This window comes from Trachypithecus francoisi, unplaced genomic scaffold, assembly GCF_009764315.1.
Source record: "Trachypithecus francoisi isolate TF-2019V2 unplaced genomic scaffold, Tfra_2.0 Lachesis_group0, whole genome shotgun sequence".
NCBI classification, from domain to species: Eukaryota; Metazoa; Chordata; class Mammalia; order Primates; family Cercopithecidae; genus Trachypithecus; species Trachypithecus francoisi.
Window position 1 is genome coordinate 130,873,930 of NW_022681453.1, and position 16,233 is coordinate 130,890,162.

The window sequence follows — 16,233 nt, forward strand, 5'->3', positions numbered from 1 at the left end:
GTAAGGGATATCATCCTCTCAATAGTCCAAAGGCACCATTCTACAGGGGACCCCTAGACCGCCCATCAGTGGGACAGGAAGGAGGTGACACCTGCTTGTTTCCCTTGGACATGTCTAGATACTAGTTTCACTAAGTCACAGAGTCACCCTCCTGCACTGACAGCTAGCAAGAGGCGAAGACCCACAGAACCACCAGTGCCCCATTGTCAGTGGGAAGCAATTACAGAAGACTGACCTTCATTCATTTTCCCCGAAAGATTTGGAGTCTTGGGCTCTTGAGGTGGGAGAGGTGTTAGCGGTAGTTAGACAGTCATGAGCGGGGCAGGAGAGGGCTCTGCCCCCACCCACTAGGAATGTCAGGTGCTGGTTCAGCAAGGATCACATTGTCTCTCTAAAAGTGATACATTGGCAGCTGGCCCCAGGAAGAGGCCATTTTCTGATGGTCCACACCTGTTGCACTAACATGTTAACTGAATGCAGAAGCCAGGGAGAAGCACCTTCCCGGGCATGTGCATTGACAAAATGGCAGAGTATGACTTTCAGAGGCACTCCACAGGAAAAGGAAAGGAAGCCTCAGATGAGCATGCACACAATTTCCTAAACACACTGTGGTTGCCCACCTCCCAAGGGTAAGGAGGGCACTGTGCATGTGGGCAGCCCACCCTAAGGGAAGAATCATGGGAAAGGAGCCAACGTATAAAGCCCTAGGATCAAGGTTAAACACTGCACTTGACCTTCATGTGGCCACTGGGGTCTCTTCCAAGTGCATCTTTCTTTCCTACTTTATTTTATTAAACTCCTACTCCTGCTCTTAAAAAAAATATATAGCTGCCTCAAATTATTTCTTAGAGTTAGATAGCTATGAATTAACTAATGAATTTTGTGATGATCCGTCTATTCGTGGGAGTCCTCACAGTGAACATCAACAATACACGGTTGTAGGAGACTGCTTTGGGGGTTCATCTTAGAACTGCCCTTTCCTACAGAGGTCGTTTCCACAGACATGTTATTTTTGACTTTCTTGGCTGCAATTAATTGATCCAACGATAGACACCTGACCAAGCTGGGCCAATCAGATTGTCTCTCCTGGAAATTTGAAATTTGACATAGCCATTCAAGTCAGGCTTTATAGGTACTTAAGAGGGTGTATGGGAGGCTGAGGACACAAAAAAACACAGGGAAAGAAATGATACACAATCTCAGAAAGAAGAAAAATAGAAGACTAGGGAGCCTCACAAAGAGAGGTGAAGGAGGAAGAGACAGCTTGGTTTCTGGTGGCCTTCTAACACCCATTTCTGGTGCTTCATGAGACTCTCTCTAGCCCCTGTGTTCTGTGAAACACCTTTATGTTTTGTGTTTTCTGTCTCTTCACTTAAGCAAGTTTGAGTGAGTTTTTGGAAGTTGGGATCAGATCTTCCCTAATGTGACAATGGGCCCTCAGAGTTTGTTAAAGCATGAAGGAGAGCCAGCAGCAGCAGCAACGCTACATTCCCACAATCTACGCTTGCTGAGTTCTTGGGTCTGCTCTGTGTTTCTTTGATGTGTTAAGTACCTATATAGACCAAATAATGCTTTCAAAATGTTTCTAGTCACAACAGACTGGCAATAATATGGTTTGTATCATGACTTAGTTGATACATTGTCATGCATAAATATTTGAAACAAGAGTACTTGCCACAGTACCTGACATAAGGTAGATGCCCAACAAATACTTGCTGAAATAATTACATGGATAAATGAATGCAGTATGAGAAAACAAAGGTAAGGCCATGAATGCTTACGTTGACTTTGGAAAAAGAAATAGAAAAGTCAGGCTGGGAGCTGTGCCTCGCACCTGTAATCTTAGCACTTTGGGAGGCCAAGATGGACAGATAGCTTGAGCCCAGGAGTTTGAGACCGGCCTGGGCAACATGGCAAAATGTTGTATCTACAAAAAGACAAAAAAGCAGTCAGGCATGGTGGCACATGCCTGTAGTCCCAGCTGTTTGGGGTGCTGAGGTGAGATGATTGCTTGAGCCCAGGAGTTAGAGGCTGTAGTGAGCCATGATTGCACCACTGCACTCCAGCCTGGGTGACACAGTGAGACCCTATTTCAAAAAAAATAGAAAGAGAGAGAAAGGGAAGGAGGGAAGGAAGGAAGGAAGGAAGGAAGGAAGGAAGGAAGGAAGGAGAGGGAGAGAGAGAGGGAGAGAGGGAGGGAGAGGGAGGGAGAGAGGGAGGGAGAGAGAGAGGGAGAGAGGGAGGGAGAGAGGGAGGGAGAGAGGGAGGGAGAGGGAGGGAGAGAGAGAAAGAAAGAGAAGGAAGGAAGGAAGGAAGGAAGGAAGGAAGGAAGGAAGGAAAAAAGAAAGAAGGAAGGAAGGAAAGAAAGAAAGAGAGAGAGAGAGAGAAAGGAAGAAAGGAGACAAAAAAGCCAAGCTTAATAAGCCAAGTTTATAACTATATTTAAAAATTAAAATTAAAAATCCAGAATAAACTAAGCAAAGACAAATAAAAATAATTTAAAACTATAGAAATCTTAATTTTTATTAATTTTAATTTTTAATCTTAAAAACTATAGACAATTTATTTTTATAAAATATTAACAAAATTTTAAATCTCTAGCTGAATTTTTAAAAAGGAAGACCACAAATAAAAAAGAAAACAATCATTGTTTTAATTTAGGAAGAACTATTACTTATATCCTATTAAACTGAATGTTCAATAGGCAATTAATAAGTCCTTGTATAGATATTACTTTGCATAGCTCCTGATGAGAAATTTATTCTCAATCTTATTTTTATTCCTCTGGACAGCATGTGCCCTTTTTTTCTCTGGTTGCTTTTACATTTTTCTTTTTATCACTTGTTTTTAGCAATTTTATTATAATGGGCCATAGCATGGTTTTCTTTATGTATATTCTGTTTGGGACTCATTGTGCATGACTTTACAGCTGTCATCAAAGTTAGAAAATACTTACGTCATTATTTCTTCAAATTTTTTTTCTGGGTTTTTCCCCTTCAACTCTCTTCTCTTCTAGAATTTCAGTTACAATGACTGCTTATATTGTACCACAGGCCATGCTATTCTGTTCATTTATTTTCAGTAATTTTTCTCTGTGTGCCTAATTTTAAACAGTTTCTATTGTTACATCTTCAGGTTCACTGGGATTTTTTTTCTTCTGCAGTGTCTAATCTACTGGTAGTCTCATCTACTATATTTTTTATCTTATATATTATATTTTTCATCTCTGGACGTTCCATTTGAATTCATTTTGGATATTCTATTTGTCTCTCATGTTTTCCTTTACCTTATTCAACATATAGAGCATATTTATAAAAGTTTTTTTAACATGTTTGTTCTCTAATTCTTCATCTCTGTCATTTCTGGGTCTGTTTCTATTGATTGATTTTTCTCTTGGCTATAGATCATATTTTCCAGGTTCTTTGCATATCTGGTAATTTTTTATTGGATGCTTGATATTGTTGATTTTACATTGTTGAGTGCTGGATTTTGCTGAATTTCATCAATTAGTGTTGTATTTTTTTTCTCGTGGCAGTTAAGTTACTCTGCAGATCATTCAACCAAAGACCTATAGAGGTCTCTCTGTAAATATCCAGACTTCTCTCTTTATGCAGCTCCCTCCTCTACTGTACTCTGCCCCACAAGTTCCAGCTGCATTGGAACAAGCTCTGATTTATGTTTTTAACTCAGACAGATTGCTGGGTTCTGCTTGTGTTCTCTCTTCCTACACTGGGTTCTGGGATTTCCATCCAGGCGATATATTGGGTCAATTGTAGAACTCACCTCATTTGTTTCCCTTCTCCCACGCATCACAGTCTGTACTGCCTGCCATCCAAATTCCAAAAACTGTTGCTCTCTATTTTATCCAGAGTTCTAACTGCTAAAGTGGAGGATAAATCCAGTACCTATTACTCTATCATGTCCCAATGCAAAGTCAACTCATTTCAATTAAAAGCAGAAATCAGACCAAGACCCCTCTAATCATCCCTTTTACTTCAAATACCACTGACAATATGGCCATTGTTGTTAGTCAAGACAACAGAATAAAAGAAAAAAAATTATTAAAGTGACATAGTCATGTAATTAGCAAATCCAAACAAACTATCTGTCTTAGGCCAACACTATTCCTGGTTATGCAAGTCTTGATGTGGTTCTTTCAGAGTTATGACTAAAAAGAGTTAAATGTTCCAGTCTCAACAAACAAGAGAGCTTGGGAATCCATGTACAGAAACCAGTGAGATAATGACCCACACTTCTCCACATATTTTAATCAACCCTTAGTCATGAAATTACAATCACGTTGTCCTATTATATTTCATTGTATTACCATTACGGATCATTTATGTCATATTTTTCTTATTTTTAACAGTGTATTGTTCCCATGCATTCACTATAGAAAAACTTAAAACATCCAGATAAATAAATAAAAATAGGCCAGGTGCGGTGGCTCACGCCTGTACGCCTGTAATCCCAGCACTTTGGGAGGCCGAGGTGGGTGGATCATGAGGTCAGGAGATCGAGACCACAGTGAAACCCCGTCTCTACTAAAAATACTAAAAAATTAGCCAGGCGTGGTGGTGGGCACCTGTAGTCCCAGCTACTCAGGAGGCTGAGACAGGAGAATGGCGCGAACCAGGGAGGCGGAACTTGCAGTGAGCCGAGATTGCGACACTGCACTCCAGCCTGGGCGACAGAGCTAGACTCCATCTCAAAAAAATAAATACATAAATATAAATAAAAATAATATGAACATTTGCCTGAAGTATAGATACAGATTGCAATGGATAACAATGAAAATACCATAAGCTATTTCACAAAACTAAAACTCCATGGTAAATTTTAACAAAAGAATAACTGGCTGGGTGTGTTGGCTCACGCCTGTAATTCCAGCACTTTGGGAGGCCGAGGTGGGCGGATCACCTGAGGTCAGGAGTTCAAGACCAGCTTAACCAGCATGGAGAAACCCCGTCTCTACTAAAAATACAAAATTAGCCGGGCGTGGTGGCAGGCGCCTGTAATCCCAGCTGCTCAGGAGGCTAAAGCAGGCTTGAACCCAGGAGGCAGAGGTTGTAGTGAGCCAAGATCGTGCTATTGCACTCCAGCCTGGGCGACAAGGTCGAACTCAGTCTCAAAAAAAAAAAAAAAGTATGAAGATTTGAACCTCATATAAAAGAACAGCTATCACCAGCCTCCAGATAAGCGATATTTAGAGATGCCTGATATCATTAGGAAAAATGCTTGACAAGTCATCCAGAGGAAAAATGCTTTGCCTCACTAACAATCAAAGATACACAAATATAAATATTTTAAAGGTATCATTATTGATCAGACTTTGGAAATAAATACACCTAGATATTATATTTGCATTTTAAATTCATCTTTTTTTTGGGGGGGGGAGACAGAATCTCACTCACTCTGTTGCCCAGGCTGGAGTGCAGTGACACGATCTTGGCTTAGTGCAATCTCTGCTTCTCAGGTTCAAGCGATTCTCCTGCCTCATCCTCCCAAGTACCTGGGACTACAGGCATGTGTCACCATGCCTGACTAATTTTTGTATTTTTAGTAGAGACAGGGTTTCCCCCATGTTGGTCAGGCTGGTCTCAAACTCCTGACCTCAAGTGATCCGCCTGCCTCAGCCTCCCAAAGTGCTGGGATTACAGGCATGAGCCACTGCGCTTGGCCAGAAATTGGTCTGATTTTTATCAGCACCAACTGGCTGGCTAGAAAGCTGCTTACACCTTTGGCCTACTAATTTCACCTCTAGGAATGGAGCACTAAGAAAGCTTGCATTCTAAGCCAAAGTTTCTATACTAAGATTGTTCTGAATAGTTTAGACAAGCAAAACCTTAGAAACACCAAAAACTCCAGCAACAGAACATAATTAACCAAGCAGATATTTTAACATGATGGAATACTTTATATAACAATACCAATAAGTTTGATAACCATTTCTTGAGCACTTGTTATGTGCCAGACACTGCATTGAGTGATTTAAATATCCTATTCTGTATTTGCATTTAATTGCTTAATATTTTCTATCTGAGGTAGATAACTGCAAATGAGAAAATTAAGGCTCAGAGAGTTATATAATGGGCCCAAAGTTACAATTAATAATAGCAGACAGACAACTCTGGTCTGTCTTACTCTAGAACCTTCAAAAACTCTTTCCACTTTATCGTGAAATTGCAGGATCCAAATATGGCAAACCCCAAAAGTTGGAGGAAAAGTCAGAAGACTTAAACCTTTGAGACCAAAGGTTGTAGTAAACAAAATAAAATGCTCTATTACTGGCCACCCAAAGACATCTTCCCAGGAAGATTAATAATTGTGATTGCAATACAAATTTTTAACACTGGACTATTTTAAAGTACCTAAATACCAGTATTTTTGTTTATAAACACTATCTTTTTTTTTTTTTTGAGACGGAGTTTCACTCTTGTTGCCCAGGCTGGAGTGCAATGGCGTGATCTTGGCGCTTTGCAACCTCCGCCTCCCTGGTTCAGGCGATTCTCCTGCCTCAGCCTCCTGAGTAGCTGGGATTACAGGCATGTGCCACCACTCCCAGCTAATTTTTTGTATTTTTAGCAGAGACGGAGTTTCTCCATGTTAGTCAGGCAGGTCTCGAACTCCCAACCTCAGGTGATCCACCTGCCTCAGACTCCTAACGTGCTGGCATTGCAGGCGTGAGCCACTGCGCCTGGCCTATAAATACCATTTTCAAATGAAACCTTTATGCACCCTTCTTGGCTCTCTCTGCAAACCATTTCTCTATACCTGTTTTATCTCCTTGACACTCTTATCACAAATCCTCCCTCTTTTCCTATCGGTTTCTGCCAGACCCCTGGCCCCTCCCATCTCTTCTAGCCATCACCCACTCCCCTCCTCTAAAAGGGCAGATACCTGCTGCTGAAGGGACGGAGCAAGACCCAGAGCAGGGTCATCTGTCCAGGGTTGGAAAAGAGAATTCAAAACTGATACAACACGTAGTCTTGAAAGCTCACTCCTGGGAGCTGGACAGGGCAGAAAGGTGCTAAAGCAGGTGGGTCTGCTACCTCCAGGCGACTGCTGTGACCGAAGCCCTCCTTCCCCAGAACAGAGGGGACTGAAGGGTAAGGGGCAGCCTCACCAAGCGTAACCAGAGACATGTTTTGTAATAGGTTTAAAACATTTTATATTTGAATACAATATGTAGTTTCAATGATTTTTTTTTTAAATTCTTTTTTTGAGACGGAGTTTCGATCTGTCACCCAGGCTGGAGTGCAGTGGAACCATCTTGGCTCACTGCAACCTCTGCCCCTTGGGTTCAAGCGATTCTCCTGCCTCAGCCTCCCAAGTAGTTGGGGATTACAGGTGCTGCCACCACGCCCGGCTAATTTTTGTATTTTTTAGTAGAAACAAAGGTTTCACCATGTTGCCCAGGCTGGTCTTGAACTCTTGACCTCAGGTGATCTGCCTGCCTCAGCCTCCCAAAGTGCTGGGATTACAGGCGTGAGCCACAGTGCCCGACCTTTTTATTCTATTTTACAAATTCTGAGGTAAATACAAAATATCAAATTGCCATTAGGTAAACTAATCTATATGTGTGTTGCTGATAAATAAGATTGCTTCATTAATTCCCAGGAACGGGCCCAAGATACCTCCTTTAATGGAAAGCATGAATTTAAAATGTATCTGGTGGGAGTGGGGGAAGCAGTAGATTTTAAAACAGGGTAAAGTCTGAGAATCATCAAGGAAAACTTCAAATACAGAATACTTCAGCGAGTAATAATGAAAGAGCAGAGGCTGGTCGCAGTGGCTCACGCCTGTAATCCCAGCAATTTGGGAGGCCGAGGTGGGTGGATCACTTGAGGTCAGGAGTTCAAAACCAGCCTGGCCAACATGGAGAAACCCCATCTCTACTAAAAATACAAAAATTAGCTGGGGGTGGTGGCAGGCACCTATAATCCCAGCTACTTGGGAGGCTGAAGCAGGAGAATCACTTGAACCCAGGAGGCAGAGCTTGCAGTGAGCTGAGATCGAGCCACTGCCCTCCTGCCTGGGTGACAAGAGCGAAACTCCATCTGGCAGGGCGGGGAGTGCAAGGGGGCAGGGGAAGAGAGAAAGATCTGCCTATATTTATCTAGCACTGTTGACAGAAGACAGATGGGATTTGGTGAATTCTAATCCTAGAAAATTGTACCTTATAATGGAGGATAAATTCTCTACACGTGGTCATAGCCCAGCAGAAGGATTAGGTGCACACACACACACACACACACACACACAGAGCGGACTGCACTCAAGAGGTACAAATACAAACAGGAAATGGCTTAATTTTTCTCCTATTGTCCTTTAACATGCCTTACTGGATCCCTTTTTTTAATTTTCTTTTTGAGACAGAATCTTGCTCTGTCACCAGGCTGGAGTGCAGTGGCACAGTCTTGGCTCACTGCAACCTTCGTCTCCCAGGTTCAAGCAATTCTCGTGCCTCAGCCTCCTGAGTAGCTGGAACTACAGGCGCACCACCACAACCAGCTAATTTTTGTATTTTTAGTAGAGACGGGATTTCACCATGTTGACCAGGATGGTTTCGATCTCTTGACCTTGTGATCCGCCCGCCTCGGCCTCCCAGTGCTGGGATTACAGGTGTGAGCCACCGTGCTTGGCTAGCTGGATCTCTTTTTAAGGCCCTGGACACCTCAGGAATATCTTAAAGTTTTTCAGGCTCTTGTGATTGTATGAATAGCCTCATTTGGGGATGTTTTTAAAATTCTACTCTGATATAAACAAAGAAACTCACATCCAATCCCCCTCACCTCAGGCCTGATCTGTGGCTAGAGGATCAACACTGAAGAAGATCAGCTGGGCTTGTGTGGCTCACGCCTGTAATCCCAGCACCTTAGGAGGCTGAGGTGGGTGGATCATGAGGTCAAGAGATCGAAATCATCCTGGTCAACATGGTGAAACCCCGTCTCTACTAAAAATACAAAAATTAGCTGGGCATGGTGGCACGCCTGTAGTCCCAGCTACTCGGAAAGCTGAGGCACGAGAATTGCTTGAACCCAGGAGGCAGAATTTGCAGTGAGCCGAGATGGTGCCACTGCACTCCAGCTTGGATGACAGAGCAAGACTGTCTCAAAAAAAAAAAAAAAAATTGAAGAAGATGGATGCCCTCTGGGAGGGAACTCCATCAAGGCAGCTCAAATCTCACTGCCTATTGCAGAGTTCACTCTGCCAGGAAATTCATATAACTTTGCCCCACCAAACTGTGGCTCTCACTCCCTACCATGCCATCATGTCTTCTCTAGCCTTCCTCCTGCCTTGATGATTTTCTAGGTAGGAAGCAAACATCGACCTCTATGTTACTATTAACTACCTCCAACACCCCACCACTCAACCTCCAACACCTCTGCAACCCCATAAACTTCAAAGCCTGCACATCAGGCTTCCCAAGAACTCTTTTAGTTTTTAGCCCTGGCTCCATGGAAACACAGGGGCTGTGATTCCTTCTCAGCCCATCACTAGAGCACATCTCCTTCCCTGCTTCTAGGTAAGCAATCTGCAATCTGTAAGATTGCTTGCTTAGAACTCCTAGGCTTCTGTGCTTCTTGCTCCCTTAGAACTCTTAGGCTTCTATGAGGCTGAAGGAGGATGACAGAGGCTGATAGTCACAGGACCAGTTCTGCTATGTTTTAGACAACCTTGAGGGGATACCTAAAATCATTCTTTAGAAATAAAGAGGAATTCTTATCAGCTTTGAGGATTTAACCAACATTATGAGACATCAGGAAAATCCCATCCCATATTGTTTTACATTAACAATAAGAACCAATTAAGTTCTATTTCTTGACCTGGTTACTGGTTACTTGGGTGTGTTTTGTTTTAGCAAAATATATGGAGCTATGTGCTTATGCTTTATTTCTCTTTATTAGGTTATACTTCCATTAAAAGCTTACTTACAGGAAATTATCCAGGATTCTCCCCCAGCCCTGTGTGCTGGATTCTGTGCCAGCTATTTTACATCTCTTATCTCATGTCATCAGGCTGGCTACATTTATTGAGCATCTACTATATGCCAGCAGTATGTTATATTCTTTGTTTTCTTTTAATTTTTATTGTGATATATAACATACACATAAAAATAATTCAGTTTAACAAATAGTTACAAAGTGAACACACAAGTAACCACCACCCAGATGAAAAAATATATTGCCAGCACCCCAGAAGCCCCTTGTGTATCTCTTTCCAATCATAATCCCCTGCAATACTCTTCATATGCATTATTTAATTTAATCCTCACAAAAATCCTGGGAAGTTATTACCAGTAGTTGCAAGCTGAAAAATTCCCAGAGTTCATCCAGACCTAGGAGACATTTGAGTTTAATCAACCAGAAAGAAGAAACTGTATTAAGCACCTGGGGCATTCAGTAAAGACCCCAGAAGGGCTACACCTTGCTTGTAGGACTACCCTAGTCCCAGAGTAAAGGATACTCTAGACCTAAAATAACAAAAGTGAAAAACAAGCTTCAGACAGATCAAACTGATCTTCTAATAAATTAACTGTCTGCCAGAACAAAGTCTAACGTACTTAAACAGAAAAAAGCAAAATTTAGCATTCAACAAATGTTGAAATGTCCACCATCCAATCAAAAATCACCAGAGTGGACAAGAATGGTTGTGTGCACCTGCAGTCCCAGCTACTTAGGAGGCTGAAGCTGGAAGGTTGCTTGAGCCAGGAGTTCTAATCTAGCCTGGGCAACATAGCAAGACTCTGTCTCTAAAATACAATTACAAGACATACAAAGAAGTTTTTTTAATTTTAAGAAGTGATCCATGACTAGAAGAAAAATCAGTCAGTTAAAAACAAACTCAGAAATGACAGAGGTGATAAAATCAGCAAAAAAAAAAAAAAAAAGCAAAAACAGAGAGAAATGGGAGATATAGATAAGAGCCAAATGGAAATCCTAGAGATGAAAAATATAATGTTTGAAATAAATAATTTACTGAAAGGGTTAAACAACAATTTAGGCAGTGCAGAAGAAAAGATCAATGAACTTGGAGACATAGTAATAGAAACTATCCAAACTAAAGCACAGAGAGAAAAGAGATTGAAAAAACTGAACAGAGTTTCAGTGACCTGTAGGGCAATATAAAGTGGTATAATGAGATTACAAGATGCAGAAGTGGGGGAGTAGAAGAAATAATATTAAACAAAAATATTGCTCAAATTTTCCAAATATAATAGAAACTACAAACTTGTAGCTTCAAGAATCCCAACAAACCTTCATGCAAGATAAATACACACACACACACACACACACACACACAAAGCATATCACAATCAAATAGCTGGAGGGAAATGAGAAGAAGAAAATATTAAAAGTAGGCAGAGAAAAAACATAACATACAAAGGAAAGAAATAGAATGATCACTGAGTGAGACTCCATCTCAAAAAAAAAGAAAGAAAGAAAAAGAAAGCTAGAGTGGCTTTCTAAATATCAGAGTAGACTTCAGAACCTTATAAAAGGATGAAGAAAAACATTTCATTATGATGAAGTAAACAATTAATAAAAAAGAAGTAACAATCATTGATGTGTCTGCACTGAATAATATAATTTCAAAATACATGTAGCAAAATTGACTAAACTGAAGGAGAAAGACAAATCCATAATTATATTTGGAGATATAAACACTTTTTACCCAATAGTTGGTAAAATAAGTAGTCAGAAAATCAGTGAGGATGTCAAAGATTTGAACAACACTATTGACCAACTTGACCTAGCTAACATTTATAGAACACATCACTTAACAAAAGAAGAAATATTTTAAGTGCACATGAAATAGTCACGAAGATAGACCATATGTTGGGCCATCAAACAAGAATGGGACCAGTAATGTTTTAAATTCTTGGGGTTTTTTGGATCAAGCACCTTAATCAGATATTGAGTATCAAGTCCCTGCTCAGTTTCTATGACACTGGTTTCTGCCCTGTTCTTCATGACCCAAGTCCTTCCAGAGGCTGAACTCAGCTTCTGAAGTCCAGGCCCTACACCTATAGTTTCTGATACTTTCTGCTGATGTCCCTGGCACTGAATTGCTAGACTTGCCTGACCACTAGCCACTGATAGAACTTACTCCTTTTTTTTTTGAGATGGCGTCTCAGTCTTGTTGCCCAGGCTGGAGTGCAGTGACGCGATCTCAGCTCATTGCAACCTCCGCCTCCCAGGTTCAAACGATTCTCTTGCCTCAGCCTCCCGAATAACCGGGACTACAGGCACCTGCCACTATGCCCGGCTAATTTTTGTATTTTGGCTCACGCCTGTAATCCCAACACTTTGGGAGGCCGAGGCGGGCAGATCACCAGAGGTCAGGAGTTTGAGACCAGCCTGGCCAACATGGTGAAACTCAGAACTTACTCCTTTTATCTGCCCCACCTTCATGAGTCTCTAAGCTCTCTGGTTCCAGCTACCCACAGTTTGACTCAATTATTCATTCAACATTCATTTATTGAGCACCCACTATGTGCAAGGCACAGAGCAAGGTGCTGGAGATACAGCCACGAATAGGGCAGACATGATCCCTTTTCCAAAGTACATAGTGTCTAGTAAGAGACACAGACAAGTAGCGAGACAATTACAAAGCACTGTGATATATCCTATGAGTGAGCAAGTCCAGGGAGCTTTGAAGGCACAGAGACCGAATACCTAATTTGGACTTCAGGTTTAAGAAAGACTTTCTGGTGGAAATAAAATCAAAGCTGAGACTCGAAGGATGAGTAAGAGTCGGCCAGAGGATAGAAAATGTGATATGTTGTTTTAGGCCAGTGATTCTCAAAATGTGTTTCCAGATCAACAGCACCAGCATCAATTAAGAACCTGTTAGAAATGCAAATTCTCAGGCCCTTCCCCAGACATACAGTCAGAAATTCTAGATGTGGGTTCCAGAAATATGAGTTCTAGCAAATCTTACAGGTGATTCTGATGAATTGTAAAGTTTAAGAATCACGACTCTAGACTGAGGAACAACATGTACAAAGGCATGGAAAAAATGTGGTCTTCCCCAAGCCATACTCAAATATGAGAATGGTGATCCTAGTGCCTATCAGAGATGGCAACACCAAACCTAGTTCAATTCTGATTTAACAGAAAAAGAGAATAGGAAAGAACTATTATTTGTTAAACAGAGAGTATATACCAGGCCCTATGCTTCACATTGTTTCTCTTATCTAATCCTTACTACATCCCTATTATTAATATGATACCCATTTTATAGCTATGGAAGTTGAGGTGCTGAGAGTTACAGAACTTGCCCAACCTCACTCAACTAGTAAGTACCAGAACTGGGATTTGAACCCAGTTCTCTCTGACTCTGGAACCCAGTGAATTTTCTATGCCAGCCCACTGCTTCCAGGAAAAAGAGTTGAAGATGAAGAGGTGAGGGCATTTCAGCAGCTTCACTCACTAAGACTCCTGGGAATGGAGCAGGCTGACAGAGCAGCCATTGTTTGATGTCAAAAACTGGCTTTTTGACTTTATTATCATGCCTTTGGAGATGGAGCCCAAAATGAGCAAATTTGCCTTTAGGTATCAGAGAAGTTCCATATCAGATAATGATTCTGGCTATGCACTGGAGGAGTACTTCAGGGTCCCCTGGGCCTTAGACCAGAGCAGAACCAGCTCTATTTTGCTTGCTTATCCGCGGAAAATGTCCCTATATTAACATCCCTGGAAAGAAACATCTGATTAAAGGGCTTGTATACCAGTTGCCACCACATGATAATGAGATATAGTACCATCAGTCTTTGAATGAAGATGAGAATAAAGAATTCCAAGTGTTCAGTGCTTAGCAGCAGAAAGAAGCACTTGGAAGAGGCATGATTAAACTTTTGTCTAGAGCAGTAATGCATGCTACGTGTGAGCAATGTGGGCTGAAGATCAACGGAGATAAAACTGCAGTGTTTGCCTCTTGAGTGGGCCCTGGAGTGTGCTGGTACTCATTCTGTTTTGTCTGTTTAACGTGTAAAGAGCTGCTGGTCAACCTCGTCTATTTTTATCAGGATGAAAAAATTCACTGTGGCAGGCACCATGCTGAATTGCTCAAACCCTGAAGCTCAGCATGTGCTGAGATAATTTTGTTGATGTTTGCACAGAAACTGAGAGTCACCATTGGCACATGAAACACTTCTGCTGCCTTGAGCGCAAAATGGTCCCCAGAGGACAACGTATGTTATGAAGGATGGCCACCCATTCTGCTGTGGCTGTTTTGAGCCTGTCTACGCAGAGTGCTGTGAAATCTGTGGGAACATATTAGTGTCGACCATGTGCAGATGACCTATGATGGGAAGTGCTGGCGTGCTGCAGAAGCGTGCTTTTCTCATGCCTAGCATAAATCCTTTTTGTTGGATATCTCTTCTTTCCTAAAGTCAGATTTATTACTCAAAAATATGCAGCCTTGGGCTGGGCATGGTGGCTCATGCCTGTAATCCCAGCATTTTGGGAGGGCAAGGCGGGCAAGTCACAAGGTCAGAAGCTGGAGACCAGCCTGGCTAATATGGTGAAACCCCATCTCTACTAAAAATACAAAAATTAGCCAGGCTTGGTGATGGGCACCTGTAGTCCCAGCTACAAGGGAGGCTGAGTCAGGAGAATTGCTTGAACCTGGGAGGCGGAGCTTGCAGTGAACTGAGATCACACCACTGCACTCCAGCCTGGGCAACAGAGCATGACTATGTCAAAAAGAAAAGAAAAGAAAAGAAAAAAGAAAGAAAGAAAGAAAAAAAGAAAGAAAGAGAGAAAAAGAGAGAAGGAAGAAAGGAAGGAAGGAAGGAAAGAAAGAGAGAGAGAAAGAAAGAAAGAGAAAAAAAGAAAGAAAGAAAGAAAGAAAGAAAGAAAGAAAGAAAGAAAATAAGAACAAGCTAAAGCAAAACAACCAGAACCTTGCAAGTAAAAATTACTGACCTGATATGGACTGGGCACAAGATGAACAGTGTTTCTGCTCATGGCAACCACCCAGGCCCTGCAAACAGTAGAAGGCTCCAGAAATTGGATCTGGACCATGGGGCTTCAGGGTAGGCTAACGATCAAACACAGGGGTATGAAAATCCTGGGGTTTTTGTCAGATTTGAAACCAGAGCAACGTGCTCAGGATTCTATGGATTCTTTAGCTTTGTCCAACATCACAGTAGCTTCAGGGGATGGATGAAGCAAGCTGAGGTCATCCTTATATTCTCTGCAAACTCTGAAAAAAACGGAGGCAGAAGATTGTGAGAAAATTAGCAGTATGGAAACATTGAACTCTGCTGCATGGAAGTGCAGAGTCCTTAAAGAGTCTAAGTTCAGAATTTTGTCTAGAAAAAAAAAAATCATGCCTGATGAAAAACTAGTACATCTGCCAGTACTCAGACAATCCAAGTCTCAATCCAGACCACAGAAGGTCAGATGATGTCATTGACAATGGAAACTGCAACATCAAGATCAGGCAGTGTCCAGTGAGTGACAAGACCTGGGTGTACCATTCTGAAGAGAGGGGATCCAGATCTCATCACCATTTCTACAGGAGAAGTAGAAAGTCCCACTCTGACAATATCCTGAATATTGTTACAGAAAGAGAATATTCTCCCAAGGACAGGCTGCAGCTTTACATCCCCAATAACTACAGTAATTTATGTGGAATAAAAGGGCCCAGGAAATCCAAGCGTACATCCAGAATGCCGATCTCTATAGATAGCACGCCCATCCATTTCCGACCATTTCCATGTCCCCGGGAGTGAAGAGGTTTCTGGGATTCCTGGTGTTCCTCCTTCTCGTCCTCCTCTTCTGACTCAGAACAAAGGGATATTTTCTTGAACAATCAGTCCCTCAACCCCAGCCACAGAGATACGCCTACTATAGAGACGCCCTTTCTAGTCCAACTCCCTGCCCGTCAGTTTGGTTAGAGGACAACTAAATTCAAGAAGAAAAGCAGACACAAATGCAAAAGTATTATTTCTTAAGATAGTAGCTATGGAGATAAATGTGTTTAAAATATAGCATTAACCATCAAAATCCTATTTCTTTTTTTCTTACATAAAACAGTTACTAAAATAGTTTAAAGTGTTTTGCCTGTGTAAATGAGAAGTCAACTGCTGTTTTCAGCATCAGATTAACGTTTGAAAGGTGAACTTTCTCCTGTTTACCCTCCTTAGATGGTACCTAACGGGAACACTACAGTTTTATACAGTGCTTTGGTCTCTGATCCTTAAGAGAATACTCAAGA

The 16,233-nt window shown here is 41.6% G+C and overlaps 1 pseudogene; it reads left to right on the forward strand.

The window, feature by feature from the left end:
• The first annotated feature begins 13,518 nt into the window (after nt 1–13,518).
• LOC117078545 lies at nt 13,519–15,970 on the forward strand (annotated as a pseudogene).
• Nucleotides 15,971–16,233: the final 263 nt, after the last annotated feature.